We start from the raw sequence: 20,784 nt of genomic DNA, 5'->3' as shown, positions 1-20,784 counted from the left end.
CATTTTAGAAAAGTAAAAAGGGTCTCACGTGGTAGGAATACAATGAATAGAGAATTATGCTTTATTCTTTTATTATTTTCTTTCTTTGTTTCATATGAATACGGATCTTTCAAACTGGCAATTACCTTAACTCACACTTTTACAAATCGTGTGTACTCTAGATGTATATTTAAAGAAACAGAGATGCTTGAATTCTTATTTCAATTTTGATGCCAAAATGCAAACCATTTAAGGAGTTTTTCGCCACTGGCCTTATGAACTCAGCTTTAATTATGCAAAATACATATTCCAAGTGTATAGAGCGCCAATATTTCTAGAGTATAACAAATGAAAATAATGTACCTGGCCAACATCCTATGGATAGCTGATTTATGGCCCGTGCTTCTGTCCCTGTTGGCTGGTAGCAGAGACCCCAGGGATTAGCACAGGGGTTTGGGTCTAAACAAGGGGGCAGACCAGGAGGTGGAAGATTTTGGAACATATGTGCTGGGAAAACTGTAGGACAGGTACTACTGTCTCTTCTCAGCTGTTCTACACAGGGCCAGTTGATTTTGCTTTGCAATGTATGTATGTCCATCAGGTCTTGTGATACCTTCTGTCTATGACACAGATATGACCTGTTACTTAAGTTCTAAGCTTTAAGCCTTATTCACACAAGTGATATGTTTTCACGCTGGCCACATCCCGGGTGAAAATCGCGTGAATAAAGAATTGCTGCAATCAAGTTGTGGCCAAAATTTGCATTTTCTCCTTCATTCACACGAGCGTGGAAAACAGTATAAATGCTCGGAATGACTTCTTATAGTTAAATAGTGGCAGCTGTAATCTTTTCGCAACGTTAAACGCCACTAAACTCCATTCTCCTCTCTTTTTTTGCAGCTCCCATAGGAGTCTACTGGAGCCGCCAGCATATGTTGGCCGAAAGCTAAGGCTTTCTGTGTATAAAATTGGTCAGCATTTTTTATCTCTAATGTCCTATTAAAAGCGGCACAACATTTTTACATGGTTAAACTTTGCTCCTTTGAATGAATGCAATGGAAACCAATGCTTCAGATAGTCGCCATATTTTATCACAGCTAAATTAGCCATGTAAAGAACACTTCTGTGAATAAGGCCTTAAGCAGCTCCCTACTGTTGGAGTAATCACTTAATTTAGGCGATACTCAATGGGTGTTGTAGCATTATTAAAACAGGTATGCCTAATTATTATTTTGATGAATCGGAGAAGAAAACAATGAGAAACACTCAAGTGATGTTTTTCAAGCTTTTCTGAAGCAGTTTATTATTGCATAGATGTTCCAATTGCAAAGTCTTGGAGCCTGGGAAATAAGACATCCCGTACATAAGCAAAGAATAATGCCAAAATATCTAGATCCATAATTATGGACATTTGTTTTATAAGAAGAATTCATTTCTCTGATAAATTGTATTATTCCACTGCTGACCTTTGCTTTGTGAAGTGAGAAAAAATTTCCATAGTAATGATCTGCTTTTAACACTTTTATACTTAAATCACTCATCATTACTGACCCAGGTATATCCCTCTAAACTAATCCCTGGGGAAGGGATTTTTCTTTGTCATAAAATGACTAATCTCTAGTTCAGATTTATCTTCTCCCATTCCCTAGTTTAGTATTCCTTAAGCTTGTGGGAAGTTTTTGCAGGTGTGGGGTGTGTGTGATTGGTTGGTCGTTAGATAAGCATCATCATATGGGCATTGTCTAGGGCTCACTACCCTAGTAACTATCTAAAGGTGCATTTACACACACAGATGATCGCTCAAAGTTCGTCGGAAACTGACAGTTTTGAGTGATCATTTTGCATAGGTACTAATGGTCTAAATCAGCCCTTTAGTACTTCATTGCACGTATTTAGAGAACAGCAGGTGGTCTGTTCTCTAACTACTTCGCTATTGTTCTCCAGAGGGACAGCGGCTGCTAACAGCTACAGTATTAAAGAATGTTATCAGCACTGCCCACAGAGAACACAGCGTGCGGTCTCTCTCATCTTATCTTATCCTGCTGAGGGACAAGGATTTCATGCAGACCTGAAGTCAGTGGAGAAAAAGTGCACGATGGGCGCACATTTACACATAATGATTATCTCTCAAAAGATGGCTTTTGAGTGAATTTTGAGCTATGATCATTGTGTGTAAGGCCTTAGTCAGACGGGCGTTTTTCGGCGCGATTTGCGCATGCGCATGCGTTCGGCGATTTTTTTTTTTAAAACCATTGCTTTGCAATGGTATCGGACACATGAGCGCTTTTTATGCGCTCGTCCGATAAATTATAGAACAGAAATCGCAGATCGCACCTATCTGCGATCTGCGATTCCTGTTCTCTTCTCTATATGCGCTCAATGGGGCCGGCGGCAGCAGTGCCGACCCCATTGAGAACATATAGAAGACAAATCATTCTTCTCTGCCACAGCTGTAACAGCTGTGGCAGAGAAGAACGATGTTTGCCCATTGAATTCAATGGAGCCGGCAATACAGCCGGCTCCATTGAAAGCAATAGGCTGCCGGCGTGCGCGGGATGAATTGTCGGGAAGGCCTTAAATATATAAGCCCTTCCCTGCAATTCATCCAGAAAAGTGTTAAAATAAAAAATATATATATATACTCACCTGCTCCCGGCAGCCGGAGTTCCGCGCGGCCGGCCTGCAGTGGGTGTGAAGGGGGTGTGAGTCAGACCTGCCCCCTGATTGGCTCAGCGCTGAGCCAATCAGAGGCAGGTGTGACTCACACCCATTCATGAATTCATGAATGGGTGAGTCAGACCTGCCTCTGGATTGGCTGAATTCATGAATGGGTGTGAGTCAGACCTGCCTCTGATTGGCTCAGCGCTGAGCCAATTAGGGGGCAGGTCTGACTCACACCCCCTTCACACCCACTGCAGGCCGGCCGCGCGGAACTCCGGCTGCCGGGATCAGGTGAGTATATATATATATATTTTTTATTTTAACACTTTTCTGGATGAATTGCAGGGAAGGGCTTATATATTTAAGCCCTTCCCGACAATTCATCCCACACTCGCCCGCAGCGCATTGCTTTCAATGGAGCCGGCTGTATTGCCGGCTCCATTGAATGCAATGCGCTGGACAGCTCCAGCCCGTTTCTAATGAAACGCGGCTAGGAGCAGATTTTCGGGCACCGGTCACGTGATTTGCGGATGCGCATCCGTCATGCGATCCGCAAATCGCTTGAAAAAACGCCCGTCTGACTAAGGCCTAAGGCCTAAAAGGGCATTTAGTCCCTGTTTTGTAAGCTTTAAACATATAAGATATGATATACACACGAGTAACCTAAATATCACATAAGCAACTACACACAATATTTGAGATATGGCTTATATAATTCCTATGATCCATCCCCCAACAGATTTAAACCAATTGGCTGGATTGAACATGCAGAATGTATTGCTCCACTGGGAGACTTGTTTCAGTTTATAACAATAAGTGACGGCGCTCCACCCACTAGAATGTAATTTCCAAGATGTAGAAAAACAGAAAATCTTTTTGGGACTTACCCGGTGCAGGTGGATGGGCCACTGTAAAGAGACCCTCCACCTAACACCTCCACGTCCTGGTACACGTTGTACAATTGCTGCAGTCACCAATCGGAGATTCAGGAAGTCAATACCACTGAAGCAAGCAAGGATCTGTCACACCCCTGTGACAGGGTGCGACTGAATATAAATGGGATAAGCACAAAAAAACAAAAAAGATCCACCGCTCGGACATATCTGTTAATAAAAGTTAGTGCTTGTTTTGGAAATATCTAAGAGACCTATCATTTATATAGTACAATAGGCATTCCTCTGGAGCGCTGGATCTTTTTTGTTTTTTTGTGCTTATCCCATTTGTTTCAGTTTATGTCGTTTGGGGCCTATATAATAGAAACAGATGGGTCAAATTATTTAACACATTCCACCCTGAGTAGCTGTAAGGTAATCAAGTACTATTGTATGTTGGTTAGAAACTACAATTACATGGGACTGTACCAATCTAAAATTAATCTGTTGCCACTACCAACTTCTCCCACATTTGCATAAGTATGGGATAGATGAAGAAAAAAGCTAAAAAATCTTATTAATCATAAATACCACATGGGGCATACCATTGGGCCTTGGGACATTATGTGCTGATCTCCTAAAAAGGTGTGTTTATGGATACTCATATAGGAGAGATCATTGTGTGAAAGAGCAAAGGTAGAAGGTGTAAGCTGAGCAAGGGTACATAACCCTGTCTCGTTCAACAGAAGCCATTTGCAGGTCTCATGTCGATACTGGGAAGTCCTAGGACAGTATGATCGAGGACAGCAGCTAACCACTCGGCCAAAAAGATATCTACTGTCTATTATTTGAATATCTTATCATTATAATGACTGCAAGACAGATTCACTGACCAACAGTAAATACAGGTGTAACTGCTTTTAATTATGGTTCCCTCCTATACCCTGGGTGTTGTGTGGTCAGTTTGCTACAAATTTTATATAGCGTATTTGGAAAGAGTGGGACTACTGCCCTGCTGCTTGTGATCTGGACGTAAAAGCAATTAACCAGGATGGAAAGCATGTCACTGTGGTAGTTTTCTATGGACTGAAGTGAGAATACCTATTTGTACCTTGCTTCGTTACTTATTAGGCTTGTCAACTACACAATTGTCTCACTACTTTTTTAACCTCATAATTGAATAGTATTTAAATAGGTAAAACTCAATAGGTTCAATATACCATATACTTGTGTTGTACACACATCAAGAAATATATATACACACACACATTCCACTTGAATGGAGATATACTTCTCTACTAGGCTGGTCTCTGTTAAAGAGGGGCAAAACTATTACATACTCATCCTCCCTCCCCTTACATCACATAGCCGCACCCCTTGTAGTCTGGCTGTTTTGGCGTATCTCTTTTAGTCCTTGTCCAGCCATAATTTATACATGGACCCTTTACGCATACACACACAAAAATAATAGATCCACATTATTTATGATCAAACAAGATCAGAACTGACAAATATTACATCCCAATTCTTGTGCAGTAATAACAGTCATTACCATCTCACACAAGCCACCCCTCCTCCCTCTGAAATGCACTCTATCACTGATTATTTTCTTTCATTTCTACATGCTCTGACTATAAGCTCATATCTTTCCAAGCAAGGGCTTCTATACAACCAATTCATTCAAAATGTGGTTTCCCTGCACCACATTTTGCCTAATACTCTGCTGCATCGTCATATTGTGGAAAGGTGTCAGTGGAAGACATAGAGGTGGGGTTGAGGCCATACTCACTGAAGCTGCCCTGCTCTCCTCCTATGTATCAGGCACATTGAAATCACTGTACATAAATACCCTTTCGATCTAACCTCCATGTAACCTCCAGTACACACTTTCTGTGACACTTTAATTTACTTATTCACTTCTTTCTTTACATCCTGATCTGCTATCCAGCCTCCACATTCTCTCTCTCAAACTTGCTTCATTTCTCTATATGAAGACGACCAATTTTGGGTATACCCATATTTTCTTTTTCCATGACCTCCACTAGTCATCTCTCCCGGTCCCCAGGACCATTATTGTGTCAATATCAAGACCTTGATTTCTAATCCCGGCAATCTAACAGACGCTTTCTGAATAAATTCTTAACCTGGTAGTCCAGAATTCACAGATTTAGATTAAATCTGGCTGTAGGGTATCCCTTTTCTTTTGTGTCCCACCGTTTTAACACAAAGTAATCACTTCATCTAGGTGACACTCAATCGGTATTGTAGCTTTATTGATCAAGTATGCCTGATTATTATTTTGATGCATCGGAGAAGAAAACAATGAGAAACACTCATGTGATGTTTCCAAGCTCTTCTGAAGTACTTTATTATTGCATAGTTTATATAGTAAACATTTCTAGCATTTGTCAGGCGGATCACGAGCTGCTTCACCCCCTCAACAACCAATCAAAATATAACAAGCATTCTCATAGTGAATCGCAGTAAGTTTACATCTTCTGCACATTCATGTATCCATATCGCATATTCATGTATCTATAGCAGCATAGAAAAATATTTAATGATGTTCCATTTGCCAGGTCTTGGAGCCTTGGAAATAAGACATCCTCTATATAAGCGAAGAATAATGCCAAAATATCTAGATCCATGTTTTTGAAAACAAAGACATTTGTTTTGTAAGAAGAATTCATTATTATGATAAATTGTATTTTTCCACTGCTGACCTTTGCTTTGAGAAGTGAGAAAAATGTCTGTAGGAATGATCTGCTTTTAAAACTATTATACTTAAATTACTCTCACACTACTGATCATATATAGCGTATTCAGTGTGATAGTTATTAATAGCTTTAGTAAGGGACCAGTATGTAGTACAGGTTTAGAGACCGGTTAGGCATTTGATGGCCAATAGGTAGTTAGAGGTCCGGATGCAATGCTAGATTAGCTGATTGTTAGGGATCAAGTGTTAATGTAATTAGGTCTGCATCTACTGTCACCTCCTGCATCCCTATATGCTGAGTGCAAGTTGGAGGAATTCCCCTTTATCTACTGCTGGTCGCCCCTGCATGTATGTTCGCTTTAAGGCCTCCCTCACACAGGGCGTTTTATACAGCGTTTAGTGCTGCCTTTTCAGCCCAGCGCTAAACGCTGTACAAGACTCCCATTCATTTCAATGGGGCTGCTCACACAGGGCTGAAAACGTAGCGCCTCCCAACGCTGCGCTTTGACAGCGATGCATGTTCTATTCTGGGGTGTTTTCAGCCCGGCGTCGCCCATTGAAATGAATGGGCAGCGGTTTTGGCACTGCTAAAAACGCAGCAACACTTGGTGCCGCGTTTTTGGCAGCGTTAATCGCTCGCCGATTTTCAGGGTGAGGGCTTGTAATAGAAGCTCTACCCCGAAAATCAGTCCCAGCGGGCTAGAGAAAAAAAAGAAAGCAATACTCACCTAGCCGCTGCAGTCTGGGTCGCGGCCGCTGGTCTCTGCCGCTGAACTGGGCTTCCTCGGCACCCCAAAGTCTATTGCCAGAGGCCCCTGGCCTCCGGCAATAGAGTGCTGTGATTGGTTGTCGGTGCTTGCTCGATGCCCAATCACAGCCCTTCATTGACTGTCTCAGCCAATCAGAGCTTGCCGGCGCTGATTGGCTGAGACAGTCAATGAAGGGCTGTGATTGTGCATCGAGCGTGCCGATAACCAATCACAGCCCTTCATTGACTGTCTCAGCCAATCAGCGCCGGCAAGCTCTGATTGGCTGAGACAGTCAATGAAGGGCTGTGATTGGGCATCGAGCAAGCACCGACAACCAATCACAGCACTCTATTGCCGGAGGCCAGGGGCCTCCGGCAATAGACTTTGGGGTGCCGAGGAAGCCCAGATCAGTGGCAGAGACCAGCGGCCGCGACCCGGACTGCAGCGGCTAGGTGAGTATAGCTTTTTTCCCCCTTTTCAGCATTCTTGGCTGCGTTTTCAGCCGAGCTGAAAACGCAGCCAAAACGCTGGCATAAAGTATGCCAGCGCTGCTGAAACGGGGCGGAATCTGCAGTAACGCAGCGTTGAAAAACGCTGCGTTTCTGCAAACGCCCTGTGTGAGGGAGGCCTAAGACACACCTGATGATAAGACGCACCTAAGTTTTAAAAGAGGAAAATAGGTAAAAAATATATTTTGACTTCGTCCAGACCAGGCAGTGAGGTAGGTATTACAGGAGGAATAAAGAGCAGTAGTACCACCTCAGAATGAAGATAAACACATAGGTTACCAGTCTTCTAGATTAGAGTGAATGTGATGAAATTTGGACCCAGCAGGCAGCTGTCTAAGAAGGATTGCATGTCCTTATCACACAGCTACCAGCCAGGTCTGCTCTGTAGGATAAGAGGAGAGCCGCCTGTACATATAGCTAATTGGTGACTGCTGGTGGAAACTGCTGCTGTCCTCCTGCCCCACCAATCAGCTGTACATACAGGCAGCTCTCCTTCTCTGCTATGAAGTGGTCCTAGCCAGCAGCTATATGATAAGAAAGTGTGATTCTTATCACACAGCTGCCGGCCAGGGTTCAAATTTCCGAACGTTTGCTCTGTAAGGCGCACTGACTTTTTCCCCCACTTTGGGAGGAAAAAAAGTTTGTCTTATAAAGCAAAAAATATGATTAAATAAATATATATATATATATATATATATATATATATATATATATACACTACCGTTCAAAAGTTTGGGGTCACCCAAACAATTTTGTGTTTTCCATGAAAAGTCACACTTATTCACCACCATGTGTTGTGAAATGAATAGAAAATAGAGTCAAGACATTGACAAGGTTAGAAATAATGATTTGTATTTGAAATAACATTGTTTTTACATCAAACTTTGCTTTCGTCAAAGAATCCTCCTTTTGCAGCAATTACAGCATTGCACACCTTTGACATTCTAGCTGTTAATTTGTTGAGGTAAGCTTGTGAAATTGCACCCCACGCTTCTAGAAGCATCTCCCACAAGTTGGATTGGTTGGATGGGCACTTCTGGCGTACCATACGGTCAAGCTGCTCCCACAACAGCTCAATGGGGTTCAGATCTGGTGACTGCGCTGGCCACTCCATTACCGATAGAATACCAGCTGCCTGCTTCTGCTGTAAATAGTTCTTGCACAATTTGGAGGTGTGTTTAGGGTCATTGTCCTGTTGTAGGATGAAATTGGTTCCAATCAAGCGCTGTCCACTGGGTATGGCTTGGCGTTGCAAAATGGAGTGATAGCCTTCCTTATTCAGAATCCCTTTTACCCTGTACAAATCTCCCACCTTACCAGCACCAAAGCAACCCCAGACCATCACATTACCTCCACCATGCTTAACAGATGGCGTCAGGCATTCTTCCAGCATCTTTTCATTTGTTCTGCGTCTCACAAACGTTCTTCTTTGTGATCCAAACACCTCAAACTTGGATTCATCCGTCCACAACACTTTTTTCCAGTCTTCCTCTGTCCAATGTCTGTGTTCTTTTGCCCATCTTAATCTTTTTCTTTTATTGGCCAGTCTCAGATATGGCTTTTTCTTTGCCACTCTGCCCTGAAGCCCAAAATCCCGCAGCCGCCTCTTCACTGTAGATGTTGACACTGGTGTTTTGCGGGTACTATTTAATGAAGATGCCAGTTGGGTACCTGTGAGGCGTCTGTTTCTCAAACTAGAGACTCTAATGTGCTTATCTTCTTGCTTAGTTGTGCAACGCGGCCTCCCACTTCTTTTTCTACTCTGGTTAGAGCCTGTTTGTGCTGTCCTCTGAAGGGAGTAGTACACACCGTTGTAGGAAATCTTCAATTTCTTAGCAATTTCTCGCATGGAATAGCCTTCATTTCTAAGAACAAGAATAGACTGTCGAGTTTCAGATGAAAGTTCTCTTTTTCTGGCCATTTTGAGCGTTTAATTGACCCCACAAATGTGATGCTCCAGAAACACAATCTGCTCACAGGAAGGTCAGTTTTGTAGCTTCTGTAACGAGCTAGACTGTTTTCAGATGTGTGAACATGATTGCACAAGGGTTTTCTAATCATCAATTAGCCTTCTGAGCCAATAAGCAAACACATTGTACCATTAGAACACTGGAGTGATAGTTGCTGGAAATGGGCCTCTATTCACCTTTGTAGATTTTGCACAAAAAAGCAGGCATTTGCAGCTAGAATAGTCATTTACCACATTAGCAATGTATAGAGTGCATTTGTTTAAAGTTAGGACTAGTTTAAAGTTATCTTCATTGAAAAGTACAGTGCTTTTCCTTCAAAAATAAGGACATTTCAATGTGACCCCAAACTTTTGAACGGTAGTGTATATATATTTCTCTCCTCCAAAAACAGAGCAAAAACATGAAAACGTTGAAAGATTATCGCTCAAAATTAATTTAAACAGCCAAAAATGAGCAATAATTGTTACATGTAACCGTGGGCATCATGCAGTTTTTGTTTGAACAATGATTTTAAGGTTAACTTAAAATATATCGTTCAGCCACTAAGAGATAAAGCAAACACATTTGTCTTTCAATAGAGGGCATGCTGTTCTTTCTCGGCATGTTTATACTATGCAGGAGAAAACAATGGAATGTGTGGTAGCCAGGAGCAGAACAATGCAGCTGTTTGCACAGCTGGGTGCGTGTTTAAACACACTTTGGGCTCTACAGACCCTTTTACATGCAAATGAAGATAAAAAAGTGTTAATGGCCATTAATACTTTATGCAAATAGATCTCTAAATCTTTCAGTCATTTGAAAGATTATCTTTACGTGTAAAAGGGCCTTTACCAATGCCGTGTAATCTGAACAGTGGTTCTTGGTATATTTGTTTATTGTAATTCATAGTTAATTTCCTGGAAGAGACCCTTAATTACAGGGGCTTTATTCTGGGTGGAGGTACTGATAAAACTCATTTACACACCAATTCTTCCATTCAGCGAAGGTGCTGAGTCTCCTTGTCCCATAGAGGTTAGAGTCAAGGTCTATTTTGGGAGGGACAATGTTCATACCTCTAACAGGGTTATACAAGTTAAATATATGTATTTAATTTATGCAGTGGCATGCAGTGGTGGAAGAGGCCGAGCTTGTAAAATATGGAGTACATTGTAGAGACTAATAACTTTGGTATGGAAGACAATGAGTAAAACTTGCTTACTGCATTAGATAATCTGCATATTGAAAGTAAAGAGCCGTGTATAAAGTTTTAAATTTACTATTGAAGCGACTGAACAGGACTATTAATCTGTTGTCCATTTCTGTGTAGTGAAGTCACATGTAGTGAAGTCACTTCTGACTGTGCAAATTACTGTAGCTATTGTTTATACAACTCATAAACAAAGGTCAATTTACATATCACCATACCCTAAACCACAGAATATCAATCTCTTACTCCTAAGTGTTACAACTGTTGTTCAGTAGGTGTGAGACTTTTTTCATAAACAGTTTTTTGCAATGTTTTTTGAAGCTTGTTAAAAAATGCCATGAATTTCATGTGTTTTTTATAATCCCTTTTGGGTGGCATTTTTTGGGCTTTTATGCAACCCCCCCCCACCGCTTTTTCAAAACATGGATAGGGCCCGGCTTTAAGAGGTATCGCCGCACGAGGCCCATCTCCTTCATTATAATACATGCCTGCTCCTAACTGTTGTAGGTTTTTCATCTGCATCTCTGAATACATTTGTCACTTGTAGCCAAGTGCAAGGCTTACTTTAGACCAGGATATGTAAGAAAATAAACCGCAATGTGTGTAATGCATTTCATATTTCCTAATCCCTTACTACTAAAAACTGTAGGCCACATGTTTTGCCACAGAAAATGTTGTTTATAATGCTAGGTGTGAAATCGTCCTAATGTGCACCAGATTCAATGTGACTCCAGCGCTACTTACATGTTTCAGACCAAAATCATACTATGAATTAGAACGTTTTAGTTTAAAAGATATAAGCCACTTCATAATTGTATACCCTTTTTAACATGCAACAATAAAATAGAGTTTTTATTTGCACAAGCAGTGCTGAAGTCACTTTGAACTTGGTTCACATTAGAGTTCACACTATTAGTTTTGTATGCGTTTCCTTGCCCCCTTTGCAATTGGATTTGAGTTATTGCATATATACTATAGGAAATGCTCAATCGCCATTATACCTGATAGCATGCAGCAAGCCAGATTGCTATATAGCGGAGCAAAAATGTTCAGGTGCAGGCTGACTAAGCAGCCACTGCACTCAACCCAGGGTGGGGGAGGGGTGACTGCCAATAGACCCAGCCTGCACAATATGAACCGATACCAAGGATGACCGCCATAGATATTTGCATCACACATACTATCAGGTCAAATGGTGAATGAGCATTTCTTGTAGTATATATCTTGTATCTGGCTTCTTGAATTCAATGAATGGCCGAGTGCTACCTGTGATTGGCTGAGCGCTGTCACAAATCACAGGCAGTGTTCAGCTGTCATTAATTGAATGGCTGAGCAATGCCTGTGATTGGCTGAGCACTCAGCCAATCAGATACAGCTCTTTCAGCAGGCGGGGATTTTAAATCCCCGGCTGATGAAAGTACTTCAGAGCAGTGCAGGGAGAAGACACGGCTACACACGGCTGAGCCCCAGCAGTGACGGAGAGGTGAGTATATATATTTTTTATTTTTTACACATGCTATGGATGATTTTCAGGGAATGGCTTATATTTAAAGCCCTTCCCCGAAAATCACTGCAAGATTTCCTGTGTTCTGCATACCTCGCTCAGAGCGCTCAATTGGATACCAGCTGAGCGCTCCGAGAAGACAACAGCTGTATGCAGAAGATGGTGGTCCCACTTGTCTCTCAGCTCCCTGCTGTGTCCAGCGCTGCCTCTCTGGATCTCCTCCATAAGGACAGGCTACAGCACCTTTTTTTTTGGGACATTTCAGGCTGCAGCAGCCAATAACAGCACTCTGCTCTGTCATCGACTGCAGTAGCCTGTGAGGTCCCGCACACAGGCTGACTGTGGTTTATAAACAAACACCGGGTACGAAGAGCTGAGCAGCGATGCGGAAGGTGCTGGAAGAGTTGAGTATATGCCTATTATGTTGTTGCATGGGGAACATGTTTTGGAAGAAAAAAAAACTTGGACAACCCATTCAAGGCAGTTTCAGATAAGCGTATTCTAATATGTCCATAATACGCATCTATAAAAAATATAGCCATGAGAATAGACCTCCGTATTACGGACTACAGGCCCAATATGGAGTTAACAAATGCTTAACTGAAAGCAGCCTAAGAGTATATATATGCAATAAAAAAGTGCCGTTCTCCTAAAAAAGATGTTCTTTATGCTCTTACATTAAAAATGATTTTCTCCAGTCATTCATCATGGCTAATCCCCATGCACATAGATGTAATTGTGTGTCACTTGTGCTTTAGGACACCTGTTAGAGAAATAAACAATGTGTTTACCCAACAAACTGTGGTATTTAGTCTTTCCTCTGCTCATAAGACTCGCTGACTGAAATCACTTGTGTATAATACAGCACTTACTGCTTTATAGGTTTCATTTTGCGAATGTCAGTAAAATGATTAAAGCGTTTTCAGAAAGGAAATGAGTCATTGTGCATCTGCGTGTTAGAATAAACACATTCCCGCTGTCCTGCTTAGTGGATTTGTTTTTTCTCCTTTCTCCTTTTGTTTTGTTTTGCTTTATACCATTTTTTTGCAATATTGATTAGTTCCTGCACCGTATCTGATGGTATTGTATCAGGGCTCAGGAGGGGTTTGTAAGGAGCAACGCAGTTAAATATTTCTTAAGTTTAACAAATGATTTACTGTCAGACACATTCCCACCACTGTGAAAAATGATTCTAGTTTGTTTTAGTTACTTTAAAGCTAATAGAGCCACTGGCTACACATTACAAGCAATCTGTATGCAGGGTTTCTGGGTCCTATTTCCTTTACACTTTATTTGTTGTGGGTCACATACTGATGTTGATGACAATGTAGAGATTTATTAATTAAAGGGTTAAATATTGATAACCAATCCTTAGGATAGAACATCTGTATGAGATTGGTGGGGGTCCAAGTCCCAACACCCATGCTGATGAGCTGTTTGAAGTAGTGTATAGGATGTCATATATATTTGTCACACGGCTGCTATACAATGTATGGAACTTTACCTGGTAAACACTGAAAAAGCTGCAGCTCCCACCTGACCATCATGACCCCTTCAAGCAGCTGAATAGTAGGGGTACCATTAGTTGGACCCTCAGTGATTTGATACTGAAGACCTATCTTTAAGGATAGTCTATCAATATTATTTTAGTCCCACTAACTAACCCCTTTAGCCCATATTCAAACAGCCATAAGTTTTTCTCTAGTTTCCTGGGCGCAAAAAAAATGTACCGCACACATTCTGTGCACGTACTATTTTCTTTCATGGAAACCTATGAGAATAGGATATGCAGCAATTATTTTCAACAGGGACCATGTGAAAAATCATTAGTCTGAATAACCTAATGAGCTATAATGGGTCCATATGCGGTCCATGGAATACATGGACCGCACAGGGACCCAAAATACGCAAATCTAAATAGGCCCTTAAAGGCCTGTTCAGCTTTTGCAAGTTATCCCCTAATAACAGGATAGGAGTAACTTGCTGATTGGTGGAGGTCTCACTGCTGATTGGGGGTCCCATGTTTCCAATCCTCCTCACTTCAGGGTTACTGCACCCTCCCTGGAGTGAGGGGGAGACTTTTACTTTCAATGGGACTGCTGAGACACTCGAGCGGCACCCACTCAGATATTTCCGTCAGCCTCATTGAAATGAATGGAGCGCTGACTGCACATAGGCAGCCAATGTGCCCTTCATACTGGCATCATTGTGCGGGAAGAAGCAACCCCAATATTGACAAGAGAATGGGAATCTCATTTGATTGGTGGGGGTCTCAGCAGTGAGACCCCCACCGATCAGCAAGCTGTGCCCTATCATGTGCATGCAAGATAACTTGCAATTTTGGTACAACTCCTTTATGCATTCACAAGGATATCACAGCAGATCCACCTAAAACAATTGCAGCTAAATCCGCACCATTTAGATATGGATTTAGTCATTGCAGTTGTCCAGCTATATTTGTTGCTGGTTTTCCATTTCAGAATTTCTGCATTTGTGGGATCAGTAGGGATCCCAGTAACTGAACCGCCACTGATCAGCAAGTTATTCCCTATATGGTGTTTTAAGGGGATAACTTACTGTGGTAGGAATAACACTTTAAGGTTTTTTTGCGGTCCAACAGAACTCTATTTGAACTTTATTAAATACGAGAATATTTACTACGGTTTACTCTAGATTTGTTACATTTTGTTGCATTCCAAGGAATGATTCTGATTTTGTTATTTTTTTCCTCTTTCTTATAGGTGTAATAAATCCATCATCAAGACAAAGTCCCAAATATCAAGATTTCAATGGGGGTAAACAGTTTACTGCATTGTATGATAGTACTGGGTGTCTTGTTCATCTGAGAAAGTCCAATAACAAAGTAGGTTGTGACAGTAGAGGGAAATACTAATGGACCCCTCTGAATACAAGAATTAACTCTCACTGGTCAAGTCATCTTGCAAGACTAATGAGGATAACACTTTTTGGAGGCTGTTGCATACCTGTTTGACAAGCTGTTGACCTACGATACATTAGGGTATGTTCACACATAGTGTAAATGCTGCTGATTCTCTGCACACATCTCTGCTGTAGCAATAGTTGCAGCAAATGGTGTGGATTTTGCTGCAGAAATGGTGCTGATTCACTGCAGATTTAACCCTTTCAAATGAGTGGATGAAAATCCACGGTATAATTTGACATGCTGTGCAGCACAGGTCAATTTACGCTGCAGATCTTTTTTTCTGCAGCATGTGGATGAAACATCATCCGCGTTGCTGGTACTGTAACATGTTGCATATTTTCTGCAGCAATTTCCACTGGAAAATCTACAGCATTTCTGCAACACTTGAACATAACCATAGGGTATAGTCACACAGTAAGTAAATGCTGCAAATGATTCACATGGAATTTCTGCATGGATATTTTGCAGCATTTAGGGTGACTTTGCACTGAATTTTTTGGAAAGTGCACTTGCAGCTTTTGATGCAGTTTTTTTAGCCAAAGCCAGAAGTGGATCCAGCAGGAAGGGCAATTAGAAGTCTTTCCTTTTATATTTGTCATTCTTTCTTAATCCACTTCTGGCTTTGCTCTAAAAACTGCAAGACGTTTTTCCAAAAATGCTGTGTATGAAACCAGGCTTACAAAACAAGTCATGTGGTGGAGGAAACCGATCAGCACACATCTGTGGGTAAAATCTTCAAAGCTTTGTTGAAATTTCAGATAAAACATGCTCACAACAGTAGTTTGACCATGCTTACATGTTTTGAGCAAATGTCTCTGACTAAGGTCCCCCCCCCCACTTTAGCTTATTTGATGCCTTGTGCTGTCTCTGTTAATCCACAGAAAGCACACAGCCTATTATAGGCCTATCAGACTATACACATTCTAGTTTTTTTTCCATAGACCATTAGTCCGTGTGACAAAACCCATCTTAGGCAAGAAGCAGGAAATGCAAGTACATGTCAATGTACTGCCCCAGCGTAAATCCGATAGCAGACGGGCTCATGTCCATGTGTCGTTCAATGCGGGTTGTGCCTGAGCCTTTCGTCCTCAAGTCAAATTCATGACTAGCATACTCCTAGCCTAAGAGCTGACATCCGCTTGACCCCTGTTCTCGGGATCGGCAAGAGTCTCAGTGGTGAGACCCCCACCGATCAGCAAGTTACCCCCTATCCTACGGATAGGAGATAACTTGCAATTCTTTTGCAACCCCTTTAACCCTTTCCAATCCACTGTCTGACGTCTGAAGACATTCTGATTGAAGGTTGTACAGCTCCGATGTCGGAAGATGTCCGACAGGGTATTCTTACTGTATTTTACTGGCTGCTCTGTTGTCGGGGGGCCTCTCCAGCATGTCCCATGCAGCAGTACTGGCTCTAGCTAGCAGATGGCGCCAATGTATAATGGCAGAAAGAGAAAGTCCCCTAGGAAACCCTGAATCCAAAACTGGATTGCAAAGGGTTAATAAGCCTTGGACTGTCATGACTCTATCACTGCTTCACTACTTGTCCTTTACTGAACCACTTTGTGATAGGTACTAACCACTGTATTAGGGGTGTAGCTAAAGGTTCACAGGCCCTGGTGCAGCAGTCCAACCTACCCCCTGCCACAAATACTCTCTATGGCAATCAACTATAGTTAGCTCAGAACTTTCTTCAGCCTTGTTGGGTCTCTTAAGTGCCCACACTATGGCATTAGTGTGCAAGGAGCTGCTTAGAACTATATTATTAGCATAATTGATAAGAATGTAATTAATAATAATAACAATACATTCTTAAACCATTTCATTGTTATTACAAGTTTTTTTTCTCAGTATAACAATATAAACAATAAGTCAGACAACAACCAGTTAAGCTTTTGTGCTCTTGCAGATAGCAAGACTTGTCAAGAATGTCATGAAAATCTTTTTTTTTAATCCTTTTTGCTTCACACAATCAAAGGCTTTTTAAATGATGATGAGAGCATAATCTGATCTATCAGAGCCCTTGGCTTCGAAGCCTCTATTTCGGGTTCAGTGGCAAGTTAAGAGAAGCACTTGGAGCAGCTGTGCAAGTGAAGGTTAAAAGTGTTGTAGCTTTCAGATAACCATAATGATCCTCAGTATAACAGTAATCAACTAACTGCCTTATCACCTCCCTATCAGAGCTGCTGATCACTGGCTGATCTAGTGCTGAAACATTTGCTTTGTCACTCAGCAGGAGAGCTCAGTCAAGCACACTTAGCAGCGGGAACCAATAGAATTGATAAATTTTACTTAAACAGCATGCCAGGGAAGCCTTGTGCCATGAATGACATCACGGTGAACACTGCCGAGTCTACAGCAAACAGCATTCTCATTCCTGCTTTGGTTTTCTTATTTGCAAAATAGAAAAAAAAGATGATTTTAAAGCAAAAAGAAAAAAAACACAAAAAACCCTAAGTAGCGATATTTATGGTTTCACATCTAATATCAACACACTCATAAATAACACATCTAATGTATGATGCACTTATTATATGATTAATAAGACATTGCATGAGTAAAATTAATTTCTCTTAGGCCTCATGTCCACAGGGAAAATCAGGCCCGCCGCGGATTCTTCATGGAGAATCCGTAGTGGGTCCCTCCTGCCCCGCGGACATGAGGCCAAAAAATAAGAATAAACTCACCTCTCCGGACACTGCGGTTCTTCCTTCCTTCCCGGCCAGATTTTATTTCTTCGGCCCGGCGGATGTGTTCGGCCCGCTGGCAGCGAGCCGTGCGCATGCGCCGGGCACATCCGCCGGGCCGAAGAAAGAAGATCCAGCCGGGAAGGAAGGGAGACCTGCAGCGTCTAGGACAGGTGAGTTTTTATTATGGTACGGGTGTTCTGCGGATCCGGACGGCTTCCATAGGCTTCAATAGAAGCCTGCGGGAGCCATCCCCGCGGGAGACCCGCACTAAAATGGAACATGTCGGGATTTTTTCCAGTGCGTGGATCCGCGCCTGAAGGGAAAATGACATCCGCAGTATTTAACTACCTGCGGGTGTCCAATGCATCCCCATGGGGCGCGGATCCACGTACGGGAAGAACGCTGCAGATTTTAAATATTAATTTACCCGTGGACATGAGGCCTTACAGTCTGTGCTTAAAAAAGAGAACTTCAGTCTTGTCTATCTGTAGGATGTAAATTAAAGGGCCTGTGCCAAGATGGCATCTCCTGTTCATATGTTCTGTTAGGGCATATAAATGTCATAGAGCAGGGGCTTCCACTCAGCATCCTTTCTACGTCTTAGAACAGAAAGCCACTAGGTAAGAATGATTCTCAGACCTTCTGCCGTCCATTACCCATAAGGACCAAGCAGGTTCCTGGGCTTTAATCTCAGCCAATAGCAAAAATACCATGCAGGATTAAAGCTCCTGCAATCTAGCCGGAGCAGGTTGGGTTCGCGGGTCCTCAGTGAGCGTTATGTAGTGAAGGCAGAAAGTGTAAGTCTGTAGGGTCCTAGCAGACCCAGATCAGCTCTAATAGTGACTATTATCACTACATGGGGATGTTTTTCCCTGTAACTGGGGCTCCTGTGAAATTAAAGAAAAAAAAACTATGTGAATGTCCCCCAGAGGTCTTATATGATGTCATAGGGAACATGGATGTTAAAAAAAGTAGTTAGAAAAATAAGTAAAAAAAAATTACACAATAAAATAAAATTATATATGTAAAAACGAAAATGACCCACCGTCGACATCAACCAAAACCTTTGCCATATGTGTAATCTGAGACTATACAAATTATATATCAAAATGTCCAAAACAAAATGAGAAAGCCAATCCTGCACTTCATTTTAGCACAATTTACTAATTTTAAAAATAAACAACTAATAAATTAAAAGAAAAACAAAAAACTAAAAAATGGAAAAAAAAAGGTCAGTGAAAAAAGATATATAAAAATAGCTCTATATGTCATGGAAAAAAATGAATGAGGAAGCATACTTATCCGGTGCTGCAGGAAATCCCAAGATTGCCTCTTCTCTGCTGCACAGGATTGATTAGCTGCAATAGTAAAGGCCCATTTAAATGTAACAATTAAAACTCAAAATTCGTTCAAACGACCGAAAATGAGCGATAATCGTTACATGTGAAAGTGGTCATTGCGCACTTTTCATCTGAACGATGATTTTAAGGTGAACTAAAGGACCATTTACACACAAAGACAATTTTTCAAACAATTGAAAGATTGACATTTTTAGTGATCATTTTGTATAAAGTGTTAATGGACAATTAACACTTTATCAGCTTCATTTGCATGTAAAAGGGCTCCTGGGAGATGTTTGTAGGTCACAGCATGTGGTCTGAGCTCTGCACACAGCTTCTTTGTTCTCGCATGGGCTGTCAGCAGAATGAGTCTCCGACTCCTGTTCAGAACACAGCATGTGGTCCCTGCTATCTCTCTCCGACTGAACAATGGATATTAAGCGCTCACCTTAAAATCAGCGTTCAGCCGAAGAGTGAACTATGGCAGCGTTTACACGCAATGATTATCACTTATATGCGATGTTTGAACAAATTTTGAGCGATAACCATTGTGTGTAAATGGGCCTTTAAAATCCATCATTCAGCCACAGAGAAAGAAATTATCTTTCAACAAACCACATGCTGTGTTCTCCACTGGAGTCGGGAGACTACAATGAAATTTGCTGGCAACCCCGAGAGCAATGCAGCTGTGTGTACAGCAGGGCATGTGATAAGTCATGCGCTAGGCTCTGCAAACAGCTCCTGGAGGCCTTTTTACATGCAAATGAAGATGATAAAGTTTTAATGGACATTAGTGTCCATTAACACTTTATGCAAAAAGATCATTAAAACTTTCAATCTTTCAGTCATTTGAAACATTATCTTTGTAAATGGGCCTTAAGTAATATTGGGAACAGATAATGTGACAGCTGATCGCACCTGTGCTGCAGAGCTCAGCCAATCGCAGCGTTCCTGCAGCATGGGTTATACAAACGCTTCTGATCCAGGTGTAGTTATCAGGACCTGAACCAATCAGATCCAGATGTCAGCACCCAGATCATAGGCTGTAAGTTATAGCCATAGCGAAAACTTTCTTAAAGCTGGAAGCCAGATATGGGTGAGAAAAAGGGGAATGTAAACATATGGCAGCCCAGCAAACTGCTAGCTGTTGTATATTTATGTGAAGCAGTTGGGAAGGGGTTAAGCCATTTTCAATTCTACATCAAAATCTGCATGGAGGATTTTCCGTGTGTGGTGATGCATGTTTTGGCCAAATTCCACCTGTCTGAAAGGTCCCTAAAGGGGAATCTTGCAGGTCAACTCCCATTTATGATATGCTTATGCCAAACTAGGGCAGGCAGAAAGGCAAAAAGGAGGGAGAGTATCCATATCCACATCAAAAACATCACCAAACTACCCAATGTTACCCCATCCTAATAAATTTATTATTTTACTACCCATATTGTAACAGAAAGGGGATAAGAAGAACTATTTTACTATCATTTGAGCGATGTGCATTTTATGATGGAGTACCTTATTACTTCCTAGAAAATTATAGGTTTTCTTATGATACTTCATATGGTTTCAATTAATTATATAGCTGAAATAATTTCCATACCGATGTCTGACTGTATTCATTACTGTCATACATATTATATGAATAAAGTGAAAATTGATAGTTGACT

Source organism: Eleutherodactylus coqui, chromosome 5 (genome assembly GCF_035609145.1).
Source record: "Eleutherodactylus coqui strain aEleCoq1 chromosome 5, aEleCoq1.hap1, whole genome shotgun sequence".
Classification (NCBI taxonomy): domain Eukaryota; kingdom Metazoa; phylum Chordata; class Amphibia; order Anura; family Eleutherodactylidae; genus Eleutherodactylus; species Eleutherodactylus coqui.
The sequence above is the reverse complement of the archived record's forward strand: the minus strand, read 5'-3'. Positions refer to the sequence as shown.